The sequence below is a fragment of the Pleurodeles waltl genome, chromosome 2_2, assembly GCF_031143425.1.
Source record: "Pleurodeles waltl isolate 20211129_DDA chromosome 2_2, aPleWal1.hap1.20221129, whole genome shotgun sequence".
NCBI classification, from domain to species: domain Eukaryota; kingdom Metazoa; phylum Chordata; class Amphibia; order Caudata; family Salamandridae; genus Pleurodeles; species Pleurodeles waltl.
This window is the reverse complement of record NC_090439.1, coordinates 471,679,449-471,703,618: the sequence shown is the minus strand read 5'-3', so window position 1 is coordinate 471,703,618 and position 24,170 is coordinate 471,679,449. Positions and strand designations below refer to the sequence as shown.

Sequence of the window (24,170 nt, the reverse complement as noted above, 5' to 3'; positions counted from 1 at the left end):
GTCCTGCATGAAAATCATGTTTTTCTTGAAGGATGCAGACTTCTTCCTGTACCACTGCTTGAAGAAGGTGTCTTCCAGGAACTGGCAGTAGGACTGGGAGTTGAGCTTGACTCCATCCTCAACCCGAAAAGGCCCCACAAGCTCATCTTTGATGATACCAGCCCAAACCAGTACTCCACCTCCACCTTGCTGGCGTCTGAGTCGGACTGGAGCTCTCTGCCCTTTACCAATCCAGCCACGGGCCCATCCATCTGGCCCATCAAGACTCACTCTCATTTCATCAGTCCATAAAACCTTAGAAAAATCAGTCTTGAGATATTTCTTGGCCCAGTCTTGACGTTTCAGCTTGTGTGTCTTGTTCAGTGGTGGTCGTCTTTCAGCCTTTCTTACCTTGGCCATGTCTCTGAGTATTGCACACCTTGTGCTTTTGGGCACTCCAGTGATGTTGCAGCTCTGAAATATGGCCAAACTGGTGGCAAGTGGCATCGTGGCAGCTGCACGCATGACTTTTCTCAGTTCATGGGCAGTTATTTTGCGCCTTGGTTTTTCCACACGCTTCTTGCGACCCTGTTGACTATTTTGAATGAAACGCTTGATTGTTCGATGATCACGCTTCAGAAGCTTTGCAATTTTAAGAGTGCTGCATCCCTCTGCAAGATATCTCACTATTTTTGACTTTTCTGAGCCTGTGAAGTCCTTCTTTTGACCCATTTTGCCAAAGGAAAGGAAGTTGCCTAATAATTATGCACACCTGATATAGGGTGTTGATGTCATTAGACCACACCCCTTCTCATTACAGAGATGCACATCACCTAATATGCTTAATTGGTAGTAGGCTTTCGAGCCTATACAGCTTGGAGTAAAACAACATGCATAAAGAGGATGATGTGGTCAAAATACTAATGTGCCTAATAATTCTGCACTCCCTGTAATGCTGCAAACGCTCCATGATAGGAATGCTTTGGATCATGCAGGAAATTGAATTCTGTGCATATGTGGATGAGGGAGCATCCCTTCAACCCTGACCTGTCCTATACCGGTTAAAGAATGTCCCATCATGGACTCCAGGGTTCCTTCCCCTCTGGTTACAATGTGAGGGCAGGTTTCTGGAAACATGTTAGCACCATGGTCCAGAACACTGGGGTCCCTGCACGTCAAAGAGGTGAGGGCACAAAGTACTGTGGTAAAAAGGTATACATTTACAGCAGAAGGGTGAGCATTAGATAGACAGTTGCTAAATTAGTCCATTCAATCTTCTCTTTTGCAAAGGGAACACAGATTATTAAGAGAAGGCACAAAGGGTTGAGTACTGGTAATATGGCATGGAGGGGTAGTCAGAAGTAACTAGATCAGCTGGAGGTTGTTTAGAAGCCTATTTACTGTGGTTCCAAGCATGAAGGAAATGTTGCTGTAGAACAGGAATGGAGCGAATGTAGACCAGGGGGAAAAAACATATTTTTAAAAGTAGTTTGAGAAATGTCTGTAGAATGCTCATACCAAGGGCCGTTGACGTGATTGTGCTGCTGCAATGGTTTTCACGTAATTATGGATTTGCCAAATAATCCATCTGATGCATAACCTGCAGACCTTAACAAAAAAAACTGTTTCTAGCTCAAACGTTACAAAAAAGATGGTGAGTCGGGTTCCTGAGCACCAGAAGACTTTTTGCAAGGGTTTACTGGGCATCTTTCAGTTGCATGTTTCTGTATTTGGGTGCTAAATTGGTATCAACAAAGTGAACTATTTTCTCAGACACTTTTGCCAGCTGTAATAGAAATAGTGTCACAAAATGAGCGGCATTATGCTGCATAGTTTGCGTTTTCTTGCCACATCATTTATTCAACCCTGCAATGTAACTTGGTCTTCTTCTGCCACATAATTACGGAGGCCCTGGTCATACCTCAAAGTTGGAGGAGGGTGGTGGTGAATAGCAATTGAGGCAGAAGTCCTCAGCAACCCCGAAACAGTCAGTCAGTGATACATACGTTTCTGTTTAGGAATAGAGAGGAGGGGAGTTGGGGACAGCTTAGAGGAAGTTCATTTTTAAATTGTGAGTTGTGCTGGTATACCACATATAAGGCCCCAGTGGGTGATGCAGATTATTTTATAGTAGCAATCGAACTAAATGCCAGAATGGTTCAATGACATACATGCATTGAGTGGCTGGATGGATATGCCTTGCTCTTTGCTTATTCTCTGCTCTTTCCATTAATAGAAAATAGGCTACTCCTACTAACTAGAAATTAAATCACCTACGTTAGATCCATATTACTACAGCTTGAACTTTTTCCCTGATCATGCAGGCTCCAGAACATTTTATTATTCCAAATCTTTAGGACCAGGAAAGTTAATAGTGGACAGATGAACAATAGATAATGTAAGTATTCATTCTACAACTATTGAACGTTCTGCTATAGTTTTGAGCTAATGGAACTAGAATATCTCAAAGAACTTTGTGGTGCATGCCAGGCGCTCGTGTCTGGTGCAGAAACAGCTGAGGCTGGAACACAGAATGGCTTCCATGACACGATTCAGGATGGTGCGAGAAGAGTCTGCCTTGACGTACCTATGCATACTAGTAAACTAATTAGCTTTTCAGAGGACATGAGTGAATAAGACATTTCATTTCTGTTGTAAAAAAATGCATACTTGTATTTTCCCTCATTAAATCACTCATATTTCCTTAAATAGCTTCAAAGCATGAAGCCTACACACTTCTTCGGTGACCTGTCCATGTTTTTAGAAGGGTAGGAATTTGGATCAATTCTTTTTTTACTCTTGAGAAGAAATGGAGCAAGCTGGTGAAATGGGGTTCAAAGATGGTGGGACTCTCTCTAAAAATGTAAGGGAAAAAGAGTTTGGCAAGCACTTAAAAGTATGTTATCACCCATTTATGAACGGCATTTGCTGAATATAGCAGCCAAATATCTGTGCTTTGCAACAAGAGAGACCAGCTGATTTGGTTAACCCGCTTTCTCCATTATGTATTTATAAAGAGATGAGATTACCATTTTAGCAAACATGGCGCTTGTTTACTTAAACATCAGGTATATTGCTGCTGGCACTAGAACTGCTCATGGGTAGAACAGCTGAGCTGAACTTCACAAAGTATCTTGGGCCATATGTACGAAAGCTTTTTCCCATAGACACATAATGGGTAAAATCCTTTCGTACATATGGCCCCTTGTACGTCGCGAATAAGCTCCCTGAAACGATGAAGACCTGCATGCTGTTCAACGCTAAACTGATATTAATAGTTATCTGAAAATCAGATGTTTGACATTTTTGCAGTTATGGATATGCATACCCTTTAGGAGGACTACAGATGCAGGTGTGTGCTGCATAACTAAAATAAATCGAGCTATTTCTGTGCATTTATCTAGAAAAAGAGAAGATCATACAAGGGGACAGTTTTTCCCCAGTCTATCAAAATTAGCCACAAATGCCTACATACTCTAGATCAGTGGTTCCCAACTTGTAATCCGGGGACCCCTAGGTGTCCGCAATGCCTTTTCCGGGGGTTCGTGACTGTAGGAAAGTACCATCTTGCCTGGCATGTTACCCCCATTTGTACTTGTGTATCACTTTGTTTTTGCCTGTCTTACTGGGATCCTGCTAGCCAGGACCCCAGGGCTCATAGTTGTGGCCTGAATGTGTGTTCCCTGTGTAGTGCCTAACTGTGTCACTGAGGCTCTGCTAATCAGAACCTCAGTGCTTATGCTCTCTCTGCTTTTAAAATTGTCACTGCAGACTAGTGACCATTTTTACCAATTCTAATTGGCACACTGGAACACCCTTATAATTCCCTAGTATATGGTACCCAGGGTATTAGGGGTTCCAGGAGATCCCTGTGGGCTGCAGCATTTCTTTTGCCACCCATAGGGTAGCTCAGACAATTCTTACACAGCACTGCCGCTGCAGCCTGAGAGAAATTACGTCCACATTATTTCACAGCCATTTTACACTGAACTTAAGTAACTTATAAGTCACCTATATGTCTAACCATCACTTGCTGAAGGTTAGGTGCAAAGTTACTAAGTTTGAGGGCACCCTGGCACTAGCCAAGGTGCCCCCACATAGTTCAGGGCAATTTCTCCGGACTTTGTGAGTGTGGGGACACCATTACACGTGTGCACTACATATAGGCCAATACCTATATGTAGCTTCACAATGGTAACTCTGAATATGGCCATGTAACATGTCGAAGATCACGGAATTGTTCCCCCATGCCAAATATGATATTGGGGTGCCAATCCCATGCATCCCCCGGGCTCCAGCGTGGACCCCGGGTAGTGCCAAACTAGCTCTCTGGGGTTTTCTCTGCAGCTACCGCTGCTGCCAACCCACAGACAGGCTTCTGCCCTCCTGAGGTCTGGGCAGCCCAGGCCCAGGCAGGCAGAACAAAGGATTTCCTCTGAGAGAGGGTTTTACACCCTCTCCCTTTGGAAATAGGTGTTAAGGGCTGGGGAGGAGTAGCCTCCCCCAGTCTCTGGAAATGCTTTGAAGAGCACAGATGGTGACCACTCCCTTGGAGTGGCCAATGCCAGCAGGTGACATCAGAGACCCCTCCTGATAGGTGCTTACCTGACTAGGTGGCCAATCCTCCGCTGAGGGCTATTTAGGGTCTCTCCTGTGGGCTTCTCGTCAGATAATGAATGCAGGAACTCACCAGAGTTCCTCTGCATCTCCCTCTTCGACTTCTGCCAAGGATCGACCACTGACTGCTCCAGGACACCTGCAAAACTGCAAGAAAGTAGCAAGAAGACTACCAGCGACATTGTAGCGCCTAATCCTGCCGGCTTTCTCCAGTTTCCTGGTGGTGCATGCTCTGGGGGCTGTCTGCCTTCACCTTGCACTGGAAGCCAAGAAGAAATCTCCTGTGGGTCGACGGAATCTTGCCCCTGCTAACGCAGGCACCAAACTTCTGCATCACCGGTCCTCTGGGTCCCCTCTCATCGTGACGAGCGTTGTCCCTGGAACACAGGAGTTGGATCCAAGTGAATCCGACAGTCCAGTGGTCCATCTGTCCAAATTTGGTGGAGGTAAGTCCTTGCATCCCAATGCCAGACAGTAGTCCTGTGTACTGCGTGAACTGCAGCTGCTAGGGCTTCTGTGCACTTTTGCAAGGAATCCTTCATGCACAGCACAGCCCAGGTCCCCAGCACTCCGTCATGCATTGCTCAACTCGCTGAGTTGAGCGCCGGCTTCGTGGGACCCTCCTTTGTAGTGTTGAGACGACCTCCATGCTCCGTTTTCCTGAACAGGTGTTCAAGTACTTCTGTGGGTGCTGCCTGTTTCTGCGTGGGCTCTCTGTGTTGCTGAGCACCCCCTCTTCCAAGTGGCAGCGACCTGGTCCTTCCTGGGTCCGGGCAGCACCCTTTTTCTTCAACTGCGACCCTTGCAGCTAGCAAGGCTTGTTTGCAATCTTTCTGCATGGAAACAATTTTGCATCCTCCAGCACACCATGAGACATCTTATGTGGAAAGGAGAAGTTCCTGACATCTTCCGTTGTTGCAGAATCTTCAGCTTCTTCCACCCGGAGGCAGCCATTTTGCACCTTCATCCGGGGTTTAGTAGGCTCCTGCCCGCCCCCCCCCCCCCCGGACACTTTTGTGATTCTTGGACTTGGTCCCCTTCCTTTACAGGTCGTCAGGTCCAGGAATCCGTCTTCAGTGCTTTGCAGTCAGTTGTGGTCTTTGCAGAATCTCCTATCAAGACTTTAGTGTGTTTCTGGGGAAGTAGGGTAACTTTACTCCTACTTTTCAGGGTCTTGGGGTGGGGTATCTTGGACACCCTTAGTGTTTTCTTACACTCCCAGCGACCCTCTACACACTATACTAGGCCTGGGGTCCCTAAGTGGTTCGCATTCCACTTTTAGAGTATATGGTTTGTGTTGCCCCTGGGCCTATTGCATCCTATTGTGTTCTACAGTGTTTGCACTACTTTTCTAACTGTTTACTTACCTGATTTTGATTTGTGTGTATATTTTGTGTATTTTACTTACCTCCTAAGGGAGTATATCCTCTGAGATATGTTTGGCACATTGTCACTAAAATAAAGTACCTTTATTTTTAGTAACTCTGAGTATTGTGATTCTTATGATATAGTGCTAAATGATATAAGTGGTATAGAAGGAGTTTTGCATGCCGCCTAGTTCAGCCTAAGCTACTCTGCTATAGCTACCTCTATCAGCCTAAGCTGCTACAACACTACTAATCTACTAATAAGGGATAACTGGACCTGGCACAAGGTGTAATTACCATAAGATACCCACTATAAGTCAGGCCAGCCTCCTACAGTGACTTCTTAGAAAATTAATTAATCTTAATGGAGTGCATATAAAGTGGCTAAATGTAAGATTGAAAAATTTATAACGTACTGTAAATGTCAAGGGATTTGAAATAGAAAGTCTCAAAATTAAATTAGTATCCTCAGATTGATCTGTGGGATAGCAGTGCAGCTGCATCAAACAGAATATAGTATGGACGATGGGTGGCTTGAACTGAATTAAGAAAAGCTCTAACCTTCCTTTTTAGGGTTGCGTATGCGTATCGCAGCGAGACTCTTTAGTGTTCAGAAAAGGGCTCGGAGCCCTGTCAACGTCACGTCAGTGTTTTTTATTGGTTCGTGGGCTTGCCTAATAAAATCTGCTTGCTTTCATTAGTCGAAGGCACGCATACGTCATGCCTTTTCCGGTGGCTAGCCCTACTCGAGCGCAGCGACCAAGTACAGAAAACATGCGAAGCTCGCTGTTTTCCATCGGGCTCGTGCACTTCTTTTTCTCTAATTTACGAGTGCGATCTCGCTTGGCAGAAGTCGAGCGCTTTACATAGTTAATTGCACTTTTTCGGGTTACGTATATAATTGCACTTTTGCCCGATAGGTGAAAAGTCAGGTTAGGAGTTTACAACGCTATCCGCTCTAACATGAGCAAACGCGAGACCCGTTGCATTGCAAATGCTTGTTTAAATTTTGTTTGCAAATTAAATAAAATGTGTTAGTATGTTTCTGATGGAATGGTTGTTTCTTTGTGTTTGTGTATTGTTTTGCAGTTCAAATCATTGACAATGCTTAGGCCTGGGTCCCTGGCTACCAGTAATGACTTATTTGGGGTGGGAGGTGCCAGGATTCCAATAATGATTTAGTGGTGGTTCCTGTAATAAAGTGGGGGTCCCCAGAAGTCAAAAGGTTGGGAACCACAGCTCTAGATAAATCAGTTGCTGCTCTAAATGCCAGCATGTGGATGGTTAAATGTTCATAAAAGCATGTGCTAATTAAAAAAGTAAGGGAATGAGAATAACAGAATCAAAATAGTCTGAAGTAATGCCATTTTCCAGACATCCATTCATTCAACATAGCTTACAGTGCAAAAATGCAGCCTTTTCCTGAAGGGGTGGTTATTCCAGTCAAAAACAGCCTTTCAGCGGTAACAGACTGGCTTTTGTTGAAGAGCGGGGCCTCCAGTTACTTGTGTGTGCGATATTTGCTTGTAACGCGCCGACTAATCCTTTTCAAACCACCTGCATAAATGGTTGGCAGGCAGTGGCAAAGGAGGGTTTGTAGCCAAACCACATTCGAATGTGCCTTCTTAACTCAGTGTTTCAGGTACCCAAATGAGATGTTAAAGCCGTGTGCATCGCCCGTCTCGGCAAATACACTACCCGAAATTCAGGTGCCTGTTTCTTTGAAACCTTTATATAATGCTGCGTACACCACCTAGTGGCTCCATCGTGCTGGAGAATAAACAAAGTTGGGCTAATACCTATGCAAGAGGAGCGGGGGACCAAGAATTCACGACCCTATAAAAACATGTTTTAGCGTATCTGCACACACAGAAGAGGTGTTTTGGTGAGGTAATCAGGATGCCAAGTTGCAGGCTACAAATCCCACGTTACAATATTTCATACCACGCTGAATTGTATTACGAAGTGATGTAGATGTCAAGGCGTAATGTCGAGGTAAAGGATGCACTGTTAAGTAACCTCATTAAGTGACACCTGCCACCGGTTTGGCGCATAACATGCTTTGGTAACTGGTGAGACTTCCTTTGATCTCCGGAATCGGATTACTAGCAGCACACAGATCAACTAAACAAGATGGTTAGACCTCATTCGCTAAAAGAGGAGTGATAAGAGAGGGCGGGAAGGGATGATTTCAGCATCTCCACAGAAATGAAACTTCCTACACACACGACACGACATTATGGACGGGGCTGGTAGTAATGGAGTGGGACACTCTAGAATTATTGTGGTTTCTTTTTTCACACGGTGCAAGTCTGGGCAGGCTTCGAGGCGCTCGACGGCGCTAACGTTTTGGGCAAATTTAGTATTCCCCTAGGTTATTTTTTTTTATTTCCTGTTTCTTTCTCTCCGTTCATCAAGTTAAACTCGTGGGGCAGGAGGGGTGGGTGTCTGTTAACGGACCATGGACATTTGTTCAACAAGTACCCAAAAATCACATTTTATAAAACAAAAAACTAGTACCGGACTTTCTTCTGCTGCTCCCTATAAAGTGTTCGGGGTACATCTCACAGGGGCCTACCCAGTCTACAACCTACCCGCTTTCAAAGTATAGTTAACACCACCGAGAGGGGGCCGTGCGGACCTTGGGTTGTGGGATACAGTGCGCCCCCGGTAGCTGCTTCAGAGAGAAAAGAGGGTGCAGGTGATCTGGAAAACTTGCTATTATAGAGGCTAAAAACACGTCTTGCTAATAGGAATTGATGTAATTGTCACCTTTTTAGGTTACCATCGCGACTTGCTCAATAAACTGTGCCCAAGGTCTGGAGCAAAGGCCCGCTAGGTGAGTCAATGGGCACTATAAATAGGAGGTCTGAAGCGGAGGTAGAGGAGTTCTACCCCACCTTCTACTTAAGGTCGCAGTAGGTCCAATGGGCGGCAGCAGATCAGTACCTCACATGTGGCTGGTGCACACTTCGGACGTACAGTGGTCTGAAGGCAGGACGCAAAGGGCTGCAGGGACACGCACCAGGCTGCCCGTTGTCTCGTACCCGAACCCACATCACACTCACCGTTGAGCTGAGCTGGTCTTCACTCAGCTGACTTCTCCGGCAGTCCCCAGGCTGGCTGCGCAGGTGCCGCCAGACGCGCACGTTTCTCCGCTGCCATCAACAGGCCCCGGGATCCCAGCCCCCAGGGGAGGTGCTGCCGGGAGCTCCACTCTTGCCCCGCACCAGCTCCAGCACCTCCAGCCGCTGCTGCCGCCGGCCTCTGACGTCAGCGGAGTGCTCCACCCCCCAGAGCTCGTGCACGGAGTCGCTGCGCGCGCCTCGCTGTCTTGGTTGGGAATGTTATTATCCCCAAGCGACAACGGACTATCGCGGGCGCTGGCAGTTGGAGAGAGGACGCGAAAGGGACCTCAGAGCGGTCCGGAGGAAAGATAACCGGTATCATGACCGAGACACGAGTACTTCTCCCACTAGTCTCTGCCACTGTAGTTTAAATGAAATTTAATTGGATACTCGGAGATACGGTAAATGGAAGAGCAGTGTTTTTGAAGCCCACATTATTTACTGAGTAGGCCTTCAACCGCAAGTGGTTTCAAAAAGTTCCTCTAGAAATATAGCAAAGCGTTGGTAAGGTGGGCAACTTAGAGGGTATTGGGGCATTAATAAGGCACAGGGATTGTACCAAACGAATAGAAAATAAGTGTTTAAACTTTTGTGTTAAGTGTGCTGAAGCAGATATGTAAATTAAAATTATTAAAGAGTGTTTATGCATTTTGAATAATGATAATGAAATGCAGAGAAAAGTAATGTAGAAAATTAATGTGCACGTTTGAAAATGTGCCCACCAAGAGTGGCTACCAATTTACATGAGTTATACTAAAATGATAAAAAATGCGTGAAAATATTGGAAATGCGTAATAAAAATGTAGCAATATGTCATATTGAGCTTTATAACATATGTTTTGCATTATATTATAGAGTTAACTTAGCCGAAGTTGTGGCCTAGTTTTGCCATGCCTCATGCAGAAGCTGAATAATCATGCAATGTAGAGAAGCTGATGTGTTGAACTGACCCTGAACCACTTGTGTTAATAAAATTTGCTTAGCTAGAATATTCTGCAATGAACCGACAGACAGGAGATGAGGAATCCAATTTGTATCAAACCCCTTGTAAAGCAGACAAGATGTACTTTCCCAGGCCTCGAACAATAGAGACACTGAGTGTAGAAGAAGATGCAGCATTTTCGATACCTGATGAGCCGGATGATGAGGACATCATACAAATCCACACCCTGAGAACAGCGAAATATTAGAATTAATGGAGTATATATGTTCGAGGTTAGGCGTGGACGTTTGAAGAGATTCGAGATACTGTCATTGGGCTCATGCTCTTGAGAGCCTGATGCGATGCTGATTGAGTGATGACCTGAAGACGAAGACTGACTTTGTTGCTGATCCATACCGTGGATAGGTAGGTATGACAATGTGACTGATTTACTTTTTATGCCTTTTCTTTCTGTGTACCAACTGCACTGTTTTTATTGTTTTTCTTCTAGATAGATGTTGTTCTAAATTTATGTACTAAACTGTTTTCGCATGAAGACCCACATGCCAATGCTAATCTGGGTTAGGTAAGGTTTCTATTCTGAGACATTGACATATACAGTGACAATGATTGGTGGACTAATTTGCTGAACTCTGCTATTCATGTTAACACATTCCTCTTTATTGGCTTATGTTGAGTCATTAGAATGCATGTTTTCTCAAGTACTTATTAGATTATGTTATCGGTGGTCACTAATGAATTAATCTTGAGTGAATTGAATAAAGTTTGAATTAACCTTATGACTTAGCATTGTAACAAATAGGGAAATAAAATTGATAAAACTTATAATTGAGTTGTGGTTATTCATGAGATGTTGACATTATTCACTGATGATTAATGTTTTGCATTCAGATTATTGATTCAAGTATTGATTATTGATGGTCATCGATTACTATATAGGTAGGATACTCCATGCGAATCAAAAGGTTCATCAACCTATACGCGTCCCCTTGTAAGTTTACTTACTAAGGACCAGGCACGCTAACAGTTCTTGGTAGCAGCTTAATGGTTACTTTCCTTGGAGAACTAGTTATGTGGTAACCGATGGTTATGGTGGTAATTTAAATTAGGGTTAGTTATTCATTTTATGAGGTTTGAATTTTGTTTTCTGAAATGGCAATTGTAGCAAAGATGATGTCCCCTTAAGCCTAGAAATGACTTTCCCAGATCCTTCAGCCCGCTAGTAAAATTGGGTATGTCCTTGGCGTCTTTGTGATAGAGTGAAAGTGGTAGGTTGCGCTTGCAAAGGCTTATGCAGACCACAGGTGAATTGTGATGTATATGAGGAAAGTAGGGAGTCTGCGTACTCCATTTGAGGTTTAGTAGGAGTGTGCGTACTCCGCAGTATGAGAGTAGGGAAGTTGTCGAACTTCATATGTGTGTAGCGCTTTGTGCTAAAAAATTGTCCATGTGGTTCTTAGTGATGTACAGACCCTGCGTGGTCTAAGACTCCGGAGTATATTGACAAGTGTACGTTTGTTTTTGGTTATTGTTTTTTGGTTAGTGCCCGCAATATTTTTGCATTAGTTTTGTGTGAGTTGAAGATTAGGAGGACGAGCCGCAAGACTTTGTCAGCCGCAGTGTAAGAGTGTGACGTCAGAGTGAGCTGCGCTAGGATAGGTTGGTTAGTGAGAAGAGTCGCGAGCGGATTGGCAGCCGTCCGTAAGAGGCAATTGGTTGAGAAAGCTAGTGAAGGGAATCTTGGGAGTAAAAGTCATTTCCTTATTGAATCGAATAAATACAACAGAGAAAGCTTACATTTTTCAAAGCGTTTACGAGTGCCATGAAGGGCGATACATACATTAAGCTGACAGTGGGGGAGACAGCCCCACCGTAAATTTCTCCGGCATTTATTGTGATGGAGGAGCGAGGTGTTGCGTGTGTCTTTGGTTAAAGCAGTGGTGCAAATTGACAGAGAAACAGGGAGCTTTAGCGTTTCCAGAGCATGGAACGTTTAATTTGAGAATTTTGGATCAGTTGCGAGTGACATTATATGAGACAAAGCCACTTCGAGACCAGCACAGTTTGAGGCATTAGCGCTTTGGGAGCTCATAGCAAGACAACAGCAAGGAATGACATTCCAGAGGAGAATAAGGAAGGTAGAGAAGTCTTTAGCAGAGGCAAGTTGGGATTGGGAACAGAAGAAGTGGAGAATGGCGACATTGCAAAGTGTTAAGTTGTTTCCTGCTATTACAGAGGAAAATGAGTCAGAAGAGAAAGAGGATACTAGCAAGAGTGATAAGAGTTTGTCAGGGGGTAAGAAGAAGAGAAAGACTTATGTCGAAGAAGAAGATTCAGATGTTGAGGATCTCATTACTCAGGTGCTGTGAGACCGACCTCCACATATGCGATGCATGAGGGGGTCCAAGTACTAGTTCTACTCCAACTGCCCCAGCTCAAGTGTCAGGGACAGTGGGACCAGTACAAAAAAATAATGGGCAGGTACAAGGGGTAATGCAGAGTACTCCTAATGCAGTGACTACTTTGGTAGTTCGAGCGCAGATGCACCCACCACTAATACAGAGAATTTATCCAGAGGTACCTATTCTTGAGACAGCTTTGAACTTAGTGGTACCTATGGACTAAGTGGTTCAGAGGCCAATGTTAGTTCAGACTGAACCGACTCCAATGTTGTTGCCTCAGGCACAGCCACAGGGTTTGCCAAAGTTCACACCAATGACAGGGACACAGTCAGATGTGACACCAGTAATGAACCAGAGTATGGGAGTAGCCCTTCCAAAAAATGCAGGTGTCAGAGCGGCAATATCGTTGCCAATTACTGTTGGCCCAGCTGTACCATTGTTTGCACAGAATAAGCCGATTGCAGGAAAACAGGGTGAAATGTCACAAAGCCTCGTGAGGAGGGGGGTGAGAGAGCATGTGCAGGAGGTTTCATCTATGGGGCAGACCTTTGATGGATCCAGGCCATTAATGGACCTTAGTCCATTTGTTGCGCTTTCATATGCCGTAAATGGCCTGAGTGTAAGTCAGAGCTTGAAGCTTTTGACACCGCAAACTCCAGGTACAGTGGTACAACAGCCCTTGCCGAACGCAAGTGACATTTCATTACAGGAATTAACAGCACAGCAGTTAAATGAGTGGTTAGACAGTCTGAATTCCCCTAGAAATACATCCAAGGTTGAAGAGCAGATTAATCGTGTAAGACTAGCTACCAAAATAACCAAATTAGTTAGAGGGTCAATGGGAGTGAATAGGTTAGAATCCTATACAGAAGAAGAGCTGAGACTCTTTTGTCAGAGAATTATGAGAGAAGTGGGTAAGATACACCAGAAATTGGCAGATCTGGCAGATAAACATAACATAGAAATTGAGAAAAAAAAGCATTTGAAACAAAGCTACAGGTTAGATTTTAAGGCAAAAGACTTTGAACACATGAGGTCAGCTGGAATGAAAGCGCATCTCAAAGAATTATTGCAGAGTGCTCAGATCAGAGGAGCATTAGAGAAGTGCGAAGGCAGATGGGCAAAGAGGAAGGATAAACGGAAACAAGAATCACAAGTAGGGTCTGAAAGTGTTCAGAAAGAAAAAGAACCAGTAAAAATTTTACCAATCAGGGAAATTTCAGGAGGGCAATTCGTTCATGTTCCCTGGCAAAGGAGCGATATTCTGTCATTCACAAATGATTATCCAAAACTGAGAGAGAAACCGGTTGAGTGGTATCAGCAGACAGATAGATTTGTAAAGATTTCAAAATGTCTGTGGGAAGACTTGAATACTCTGTTGGAGATAGTAGTGCAATCTGATTTCTGGGTTGAGTGCAAAAGAGAAAGGGACAGAGTTACAGGTGCACAATCACCTGAAGTGATGAAACATTATTATAAGGAGATTGAGGCCCTCATTCTGACCTTGGCGGGCGGCGGAGGCCGCCCGCCAAAGTCCCGCCGTCAGATTACCGTTCCGCGGTCGAAAGACCGCGGCGGTAATTCTGACTTTCCCGCTGGGCTGGCGGGCGGTCGCCTTCAGACCGCCCGCCAGCCCAGCGGGAAAGAGGCTTCCACGATGAAGCCGGCTCGGAATCGAGCCGGCGGAGTGGAAGCTGTGCGACGGGTGCAGTTGCACCCGTCGCGTATTTCACTGTCTGCGCAGCAGACAGTGAAATACATGTAGGGGCCCTCTTACGGGGGCCCCTGCAATGCCCATGCCAGTGGCATGGGCACTGCAGGGGCCCCCAGGGGCCCCGCGACCCCCCCTACCGCCATCCGGATCCGCTGGGATCTGGATGGCGGTAGGGGGGGTCGGAATCCCCGAGGCGGTGCAGCAAGCTGCGCCGCCGCGGAGGATTCAATGGGGCGGCGGTACACTGGCGGGACCCCGCCAGTGGTGCCGGTCCGACCGCGGCTTTACCGCCGCGGTCGGAATACCCATTGGAGCACCGCCGGCCTGTCGGCGGTGCTCCCGCGGTCCTCCGCCCTGGCGGTCAAAGACCGCCAGGGTCAGAATGACCACCTGAGTTCCTAAAGACGAGAATCTCGCCTAAAAATATTGATTGGCGGAGATTTGACAGAAGAGTGCAGGAAGTAAAGGAGTCGATACATACATACTATGACAGATTGTTGAAGGCGTTCAAGGAGTACAGTGGTAAGGAATCGATTGAGCCAAAAGACATGTTGCACTTTGTGTTCAGGTTCGTGGATGGATTGAGACCTGTAATAGGTCAGATGATTAAGAGTCATTTGATGTGTTGGCAAGCAAAACCGATTGATGAGGTATTGCAGTATGCGAAATACTGTCGTGATGAGATTGAGTTCAAGCAGAAAAAGTTGAAGGAGAAGGCGATGGTGATGGTGATGCAAATCAAGGCAGCTCAAAATGGAGTGCAGGGAGCTTTAGTGCAACAGATACTGCAGCAGCAGGGAACTGTTATGTTCCAACCTCAGATGAGAGGTAGGTGTTGTGGAATCAGTATGAATCGTGGTCTAGATTTGAGTATGTAAGTGGTTCAAAAGGATGTGCAAGGGATGAAAAAGATGTTACTGTGTCATCTTTGCGAAAACGTGGGACACTGGATGCTGGAGTGTCTGATGATGGTTCAGGATGGTGTTGTTCAGCAAAGTGGAGATGTCAATAAATTTCAAACTGGGAAAGTCCCTAGAATGAGAGGACTTAATCAGAATTTTCAGAATAACATGAATCAAGTGCAGAATTTTCAACCCATGCAGCAGATGCAAATGCCACATGCACAAATGACACATTTTGCAACCAATGCAGCAGCACCTAGACAGTGTAAGGAAATGCCTTCCTTGGCATGGTTACCCACTGACGTTTTGCCTTTTGTTGATGCCAGTTTTGATTGAAAGTGTACTGGGACCCTGCTAACCAGGCCAGAGTACCAGTGGTCTTTCCCTAAACTGTACCTTTGTTCCCACAATTGGCACAGGCCTGGCACACAGAGTCTTGTAAATGGTACCCCTGGTACCAAGGGCCCTGTTGCCAGGGAAGGTCCCTAAGGGCTGCAGCACGTCTTATGCCACCCTGGAGTCCCCTCACTCAGCACATGCACACTGCCTCACAGCTTGTGTGTGCTGGTGGGGAGAAAATGACTAAGTCAACATGGCACTCCCCTCAGGCTGCCATGCCCACCTCTTACTGCCTGTAGCATAGGTAAGTCACCCCTTTAGCAGGCCTTACAGCCCTAAGGCAGGGTGCACTATACCACAGGTGGGGGCATATGTGCATGAGCACTATGCCCCTACAGTGTCTAAGCAAAACCTTAGACATAGTAAGTGCAGGGTAGCCATAAAGAGTATATGGTCTGGGAGTTTGTCAGACACAGACTCCACAGTTCCATAATGGCTACACTGAAATCTGCGAAGTTTGGTATCAAACTTTTCAGCACAATAAATGCACACTAATGCCAGTGTGGGATTTATTGTAAAATACACCCAGAGGGCATCTTAGAGATGCCCCCTGAATACCAGTCCGACTCCTAGTGCTAGGCTGACCAGTTTCTGCCAGCCTGCCACAACCAGACAAGCTTCTGGCCACATGGGGTGAGTGCCTTATTCACTCTGTGGCTCATGCCTTTTGTTACAGCACCCCAGGGCATCCCAGCTAGTAGAGATGCCTATCCCTCCGGCCACTGACCCCACATCTGGCAGCAAGGCTGGAGGAGATAATGAGGAAAACAAGGAGGAGCCACCCACCAGTCAGGACAGCCCCTAAGGTGCCCTGAGCTGAGGTGACTCCTGCCTTTAGAAATCCTCCATCTTGAGATTGGAGGATTCCCCCAATAAGAATAGGGATGTGCCTCCTTCTCCTCAGGGAGGAGGCACAAAGAGGGTGCAGCCACCCTTCAGGACAGTAGCCATCGGCTACTGCCCCCAGACATAAAACACCCCCTAAATTTAGTATTTAGGGGTGACCCTGAACCCAAGAAATCAGATTCCTGCAACCTGAAACAAGAAGAATGACTGCTGACCTGAAAGCCCTGCAGAGACGACGAAGACGACAACTGACTTGGCCCCAGCCATACTGGCCTGTCATCAGACTCAAAGGACCTGCACAGCGATGCATCCGTCAGGGACCAGTGACCTCTGAGGACTCAGAGGACTGTCCTGGACCCAAAGGACCAAGAAACTCCTGAGAACAGTGGCACTATTCAAAAACAGCAACAACTTTGCAACTTTTTAGCAACTTCTAAATAACTCTTTCTTCCCGCCAGAAGCGTAAGACTTCTCATTCTGCACCCGATTCCCCTGGCTCGAGCTCCAGAGAACTAGCACTGCAGACAGGACTCCCAGGCGACTCCAACGACGTGAGTAACCTGAGTCGACCCCACTGCTTCCCCACAGTGACGCCTGCAGAGAGGATCCAGCGGCTCCCCCTGACAGCGACTGCCTGGTAACAAGGAATCCAACGCCTGGACCAAGCACAGCACCCGCAGCCCCCAGGACCGAGAGGAACCACCTTCCAGTGCAGGAGTGACCAGCAGGCAGCCTTCTTCCTAGCCTAGTCGGTGGCTGGCAGGAGAAGCCCCCCTGTGCCCTGCCTGCGTCCCTCCATTGCTTTCAATAGCAAACCCGACACCTACTTTGCACACTGCACCTAGCCGCCCCTGTGCCCCTGAGAATGTGTTTTGTGTGCCTGTTTGTGTCCCCTCACCCCCACCCCAGTGCTCTACAAAACCCCCCTGGTCTGCTCCCTGAGGACGCAGGTACTTACCTGCTAGCAGACTGGAACCGGAGCATCCCTGTTCTTCATAGGCCCCTATGTGTTTTGGGCCCTCCTTTGACCTCTGCACCTGACCGGCCCTGTGTTGCTGGTGCGGTGACTTTGGGGTTGCCTTGAACCCCAACGGTGGGCTGCCTCGGCCCAGGAGACTGACTGTGTAGTGCTTTACTTACCTGAGAAACTTAACCAAACTTACCTTTCCCAGGAACTGTTGATTTTTGCAGTGTCCACTTTTAAAATAGTTTATTGCCATTTTAACTAAAACTGTGTGTACTACTGCTTTGAATCAAAGTTCCATACTTACCTGTGTGAAGTACCTTGCATTTTATGTACCTACCTCAAATCTTAAATCTTGTGGTTCTAAAACAAATAAAGAAATATATTTTTCTATATAAAAACTATTGGCCTGGAGTTAAGTCTTTGAGTACGTGTTCCTCATTTATTGCCTGTGTGTGTAGAACAAATGCTTAACACTGCCCTATGATAAGCCTACTGCTCGAACACACTACCACAAAATAGAGCATTAGTGTTAGCTAATTTTGCCACTATCAACCTCTGAGGGGAACCCTTGGACTCTGTGCACACTATCTCTCACTTTGAGATAGTATATACAGAGCCAACTTCCTACAGACAGCAAATGCAGATACCTCAAGCCCCGATGGAACAGCAGGAGATGATGCTTACTCAGCAGGTCACAGGTCAGAGACAAGACAGAAGTAGTGACACAGTGCACCAATTCCCATTACATAGTGAGAATGGAATAAATGACGAATGGATGTGTGAAAGTTCAGATGAGGAGCCATGTATGCTTGCAGCGTCTGTAGAGGTAGATCAGAGAGGACCTTCCTTTTGTGAAAGGAAAGGTGATGGGTCATGGGGCCTAATTTCTAGTGGACACAGGAGCTACGCACTCCACAGTAAGAAGTGCAGAAGTTCCAAACTTACTTCTTTCAGGCAGAACAGTGCAGGTTGGGGCAGGTTGTAGGGGTAGCGAACAGACAATTGATAAATCCGATCAAAGATCCAGTACAGGTTGAGATTGTCAACTTCCAGGGACTGCATAAGTTTGTAGTCTGTGACTCAAGTCCAGTATCTCTACTGGGAAGGGACTTGTTATGCAAGACCAGATGTTCGGTTAGTTGTTCAACTAATGGAATAGAGGTTCAGACGAATAGTGATGATGAGGAAGAACAAGCTCCTGAAACTTAGAATGAAGAGGACCCGTTGATTGAGTTTTTCCCGATGTTTACTGTGAAAGAATTGCATGCAGACTTGCAGGGAACAGTGCAGGAGAACGTGTGGGACCTGACAGGTACAGAGGTGGGTTTGATCAAAGGAGTAGAGCCGATTAAGATCACTTTGAAGCCAAATGTAGTGCTTCCGCAGCTTCCACAGTATAACATGGCACAGGATGTTCTGATGAAAGTGGCGAAGATAATTGGAGATTTTCTGAAACAAGTGGATTTGAATGAAGTGTTGAGCAGTCCATGTAATTCACCGATAATGGCCCTGAAAAAGCCTTGTGGGAAAGTACGAATTGTACAAGACTTGCGAAAAATGAATGACCTGGTGGTCAAGTGTTGTCCTGTAGTGCCAAACCAGCAGTAATATTGTTTCAGATTCCATGCGATGCTGAGTGGTTCACTGTGGTTGATTTGTCACAAGCTTTCTTTTCTGTGCCTCTCCAGAGGATAGTCAGGTTCTTTTTAGTTTCAAATTCCTAGACAGAGTCTACAGCTGGTGCAGGCTTCCTCAAGGGTATACGGAGTCACCGTCTCTGTTCAAACAGATTTTGAAAAAAAATCTAGAGTCATTGGAAATACCATACCAATTGAATCTGGTGCAGTACATAGACGACTTACTGATTGCATCCAAAACAAGGGACGAGTGTAAGTGCGACTTGATTGCCCTGTTGAATCATTTCGGAAAATTCGGACATAAAGTGTCACTTTTGAAATTGCAGTACTGTCAGAAGTCTGTGAAATATCTGGAACACCACATTGAGAAAGGGTAAGGAGAATTTCCAGAGAAAGGATTACAATGATACTGCAGAGAAGTCCCCCGACTTCACAGAGAGATGTCCGAATGTTTCTGGGAATGGTAGGTTATTGCCGTCAGTGGATTCTGCATATTGCTGAGATAGCCAAACCATTGCAGCAGCTGACACATAAGGAAGCCACAGATCCCAGTACATTAGACCAGGATCAGATGAAGGCGTTCACTGAGTTGAGAGAGAGTTTGTGCAGAGCTCCAGCGTTGGGAATGCCTGATTACACAAAGCCATTTATATTGTTTTTTTATGAACGTGATGCTTGTTCTTTGTCTGTCTTGACACAGGTCCATGGAGGTACTTATCGCCCAGTAGCCTATTTTTCAGCTACCTTGGACCCAGTCGCAGCAGTCTTACCAGGTTGTTTGCGTGCGGTTGCCGCAGTTGGTCAAAGGCTATCACAGTGTGAGGGAGAGGTGATGAGATACCCTTTGACGGTAATGGTCCCTCACTTTGTTGAGATCTTACTGACATTGCCAAAAACACAGTATTTGGCTGGTGCCATTCTGACAAGGTAGGAGACGAGCATTCTAGGTGCTCCAAATGTAACATTGAAAAGATGTACAATGCTGAACCCAGCAACACTGCTTCCAAGTGATACTGTTGAAATGGAAAAGGAGGAAGACATTGAGCATGATTGTCTTGAGGTAACTTGATTGTACACAAATCCCACACCAGATATCAGAGATACACGATTGGAAGAAAATGACCAAATTGTCTTTGTCGATGGCTCATGTCTCAGAGATGGTACAGGAACACTGAGAGCAGGATATGCTGTGTGCATGATTACAGGTACATTAGAAGCTTCTTGGCTTCGAGGAGTGTATTCTGCATAAGTAGCAGAATTGGTAGCTCTTAGTAGAGCGTGCCATGTATCTGCTAGACTGGGAGTCACTATCTATACAGATAGCCAATATGGATTTGGAATTGTTCATGATTTTGGTCAGTTGTGGTCGCAAAGAGGTTTCCTGACCTCTACTGGTTCACCAGTAAGAAATGGCGACAGAATAAAGGAATTGCTCTATGCAATACAGTTACCTGAAGAAATTGCCGTGGTGAAATGCAGTGCACATCAAAAGACACAGGACTACATCTCTCTAGGAAATGGATATGCGGATCAAGTCGCAAGGTTTTGCGCATTGAACTGTATATCGTTCAAAGATAAGTGAGAACTGACGTCATAAGAAGACAATACAAGTTTTGCATTGAAAGTGGTTGATACTTTGGAAGAGTTAAAAACATTGCAAAATAATGCTGACAAGGAAGAGAAACGACTTTGGTCAAAACTGAAATGTGTCCAAAAAGTTGATGAAATTTGGGTTTCTGAGGAGGGTCAAATGGATCTGCCAAATAGTTTATTGTCGCAAATGGCCAGATATTACCACAGACAGGCACACATTGGGAGGGATGCCATGGTTCGTTTGTTCAAGATTGACTGGTTCATTCCAAAATTTAGGCAGGCAGCAGAGGCAGTATGTCATCGCTGTGTAATCTGTCAGCAGCTAAACGTGGGAAAAGGGACAGTGGTGAATTTGAGCCACATTGCAAGAGCAGGAGGTCCATTCAGCAGAATGCAATTGGATTTCATTTAGATGCCTGTGTGTGGAGGTTTGAAGTACGTGTTGGTGATTGTGTGCATTTATAGTCACTGGATTGAAGCATACCCCACAAGAAGGAATGACAGTCTCACAGTAGCAAAGTTGTTGCTTAGGGAGTTGATACCACATTTCAGGTTTCTGATCTCTTTAGAATCAGATAGGGGAACTCACTTCAACAATGAGGTGATTAAACTCTTATGTGCAGCACTAAACATTGAGAAGAAGTTGCATTGTAGTCACCGCCCTGAAGCATCAAGACTAGTGGAACAGATGAATGGTGCTTTGGAATCAAAAATTGGCAAGATGTGTGTAGCTACGAATCTGAAATGGCCAGATGCATTGCCTTTGGTATTGATGTCAATGAGAAATACACCTGACAGGAAGACAGGGCTGTCGCCTCACGAGATTCTCATGGGCAGAACAATGAGATTACCAGCAGTTCCAGCCAGTGCACTTGTAAATATTACAGATGATATGGTGTTGGACTACTGCAAGGGTCTGGCTGATGTGGTTTGCTCTTTCTCTCAGCAGGTGCAGGCCACCACCCTGCCACCCATTCACAGTCCAGGGCACAATCTGAGAGCCGGAGACTGGGTCGTTGTTCGAAAACATGTGCGCAAGACTTGTTTAGAGCCACGCTGGAGAGGGCCTTACCAGGAGGTCCTAACAACATCGACAGCTGTGAAGTGTGCAGGACTCCCAAACTGGATAGACGCAAGTCATACAAAAGAAAGTGGCATGTCCACAGGATCATGAAGAAGTGTTGTTGAGAGCACCAACAACAGCGAAACAGGTTGCTGCACCTGAACCAGAAAAAGGACCAAGAGAGCCTGTAATTGAACAAGAGCTTGTGGAAGATGGTTCTATTACCCCTGTAAGAGACAAAGGAGAAGAATTACAGGAGGGTGTGGAAGAATCAATCTCAACGGATACAGCAGGAGAACTTAGCACAGCAGAGGTTCTCCCTGGAGCAGACGGTGTTGAGAAGCAAACAGAGCAAGTGCCAGACCAAGAGGGGGAAATAGTTGAGACAGATCAAAGTCAAGGTGAACCGACTCCTCCTGAGCCCGTTGCAGGTCCATCAAGAGACAACACCATAGAGAAAGAGAAGAAGAGTCCCATCCTGAGAAGAATACTGACAGAAGGTCTGAGAAAGGGAGCTAATTGGCCTGAGTCGCAAGTAGGAAAAAGAAAAGAATTGATCATAAATGAAACAATAGAGGAAGAGGTAGATACTACGAGAAAAGAAGAATTGAGTGAAGGAGAAATAAGTGGTGATTGAAAGGTTGAAAAGAAAGAGAATAGCAAGTCGGTTTTACGCAGGTCCTGAATGGGCATATGCATCTACTAATGACTGGCAACACAAGTTTATGTCATTTTGCTTTGATAGCGAGGTTCCGAGTCAGTACTTTGATGTAACCTGAAGGTGAACAAGAAGCTGAATTGTTGAACCAATCTGAAATACCTTAAAGAAACTATTGAAAATAAACCGAAAGAGACATAGATAACCTGATTTGACATAAAACCGGATGTGACAAGCTGCTAATCGATTATGACAAAGGAAAAGGGTTCCTGGATGTGAAACTGAACTGTAAGAGAATAATTTTTCCCTTATTTTTGATTTTTACTGCAATAAATATATATATATATATATATATGAGTTTTTTCTACTTTCTGATTCTTTACAGATCATGGCTGAGTTAAATAATGAAGTTAGGAATGCTAGGTGCTGTACATATATGAGCATTGGATTGGCGATTATGTGTGGGATTTTGTTTATAGTAGTGATTGTGGGAATGTCTGTTATTGATACGAAAGGAGCCAATCGTGCATTTGTTCCTGAAACTACTACATTAACAGCTTAGAAAGGTTTAAGTTAGATGAGAAGTATTTGCATGAATATACTAATGCTCAAGGAGAGCTTTCTTCTAACGTTTTCTATTGTTTGTTGAATGAGTATTTTGAAACAGTGGATGCCAGGGATTGTCTTGTGTGTACGCAAATTCCTTCGTCAGTAGAAGAAGGGGTTACGTACCACAGCTTACCAATAACATATGCACTAAGTTGTAGCGTGCTACTAACAAGGTTCTATAATCAAGACTATATACAGTATTTTTACTGTAATTACGATGTAGTGTTTTCATTTGTTCCTATTATTAGGTATCTGAGTAGAGTAGCTAAGGACCATGATATAATATTAGTTAGAGGATTCTTTGAGCCTTTGGAACCGCATATGCGCATAGAAATAATCTTACATGCTTGCTTACACCTTTATAAAAGAGCTTCATAGGGCATACTGATGACAGGAGAAAGGCATTAAAAGAAAAATTAGAAAAAGGCTTAGAGAAAAGGACTTGTATGATCATTATGCTTACACTGCAATTAAAATGCAAGGGAAACTAGAATTAGATGCATTACACGTAGGGAAGATTTGTATATATGGGCCCAAATCACGCCCTGACACTTTATTTGTGGGAACAAGTGAATGTAGGCATGTGTTTTTGTTTCAGAGTAAATGAACTTTTATGTTGAATGGTCAGGACCCTGCGATTCCTGGTATCTATTATATTTGAGGACTTAATGCTTATTACCGTCTTCCAAGAGGATGGTATGAGACATGTTATTTGGGGATAGTTTTCCCAAAGATTTATCAGATAGATGTCTTAAAGAAGTTTCTGACATTGACTGAATTACATCATAAGCGACAAAGGAGTGAAACCTCTTCTGCTATTGTGGGAGATATATTTGGTGCGGTGATTCCTTCACTGGGAGTCATCCTGATTAGATCAAGATACGAAGGTTGTCTACTATTGTGGATAACATGCTGACAAAGTTTACAGGCGCAATACTCCTGATAGATACAGAATTAGCTGCGGATAGAGCTATGACGCTTCAGAATCGCCTTGCTTTAGACATCCTTCTAGTGAAGGACGGTGGAGTCTGTGAAATGATTAACTCTAGGCATTGTTGTTCGTATATCCCTAAGAATAGTAAGGAGATAAGAGATTAACTTAATAACCTGATTAACTCAGTAAGGATTTAAAAGAATTGAAGGAACCAGGTGTTTGGGAAAAGGTTGGAAAATGATTTGCTTCAGTGGAAAATTGGCTTAGTAACATTTGGAATGGGATATTATTAAAAATCATACAGGGAATATTAATTGTGATTGCTTGCATATTAGGATTATGGGGTTTATGTGAATTGTGTCAAAAGATTAAATTGAAAAGGGCTAAAAATAATCAGAGGAGGGAAGAACGA

General features: G+C 44.9%; 1 protein-coding gene across 1 annotated transcript in view; it reads right to left on the bottom strand.

Moving 5' to 3' along the window:
- LPIN2 (lipin 2) overlaps positions 1 to 9,246 on the bottom strand; it is a 599,770-nt gene extending 590,524 nt beyond the window's left edge. The window contains exon 1 of the mRNA XM_069219965.1: positions 9,032 to 9,246. The gene's annotated coding sequence lies outside the window, so the exon portion shown is untranslated. The remainder of the gene's footprint in view (positions 1 to 9,031) is intronic.
- Between the last annotated feature and the right edge of the window lie 14,924 nt (positions 9,247 to 24,170).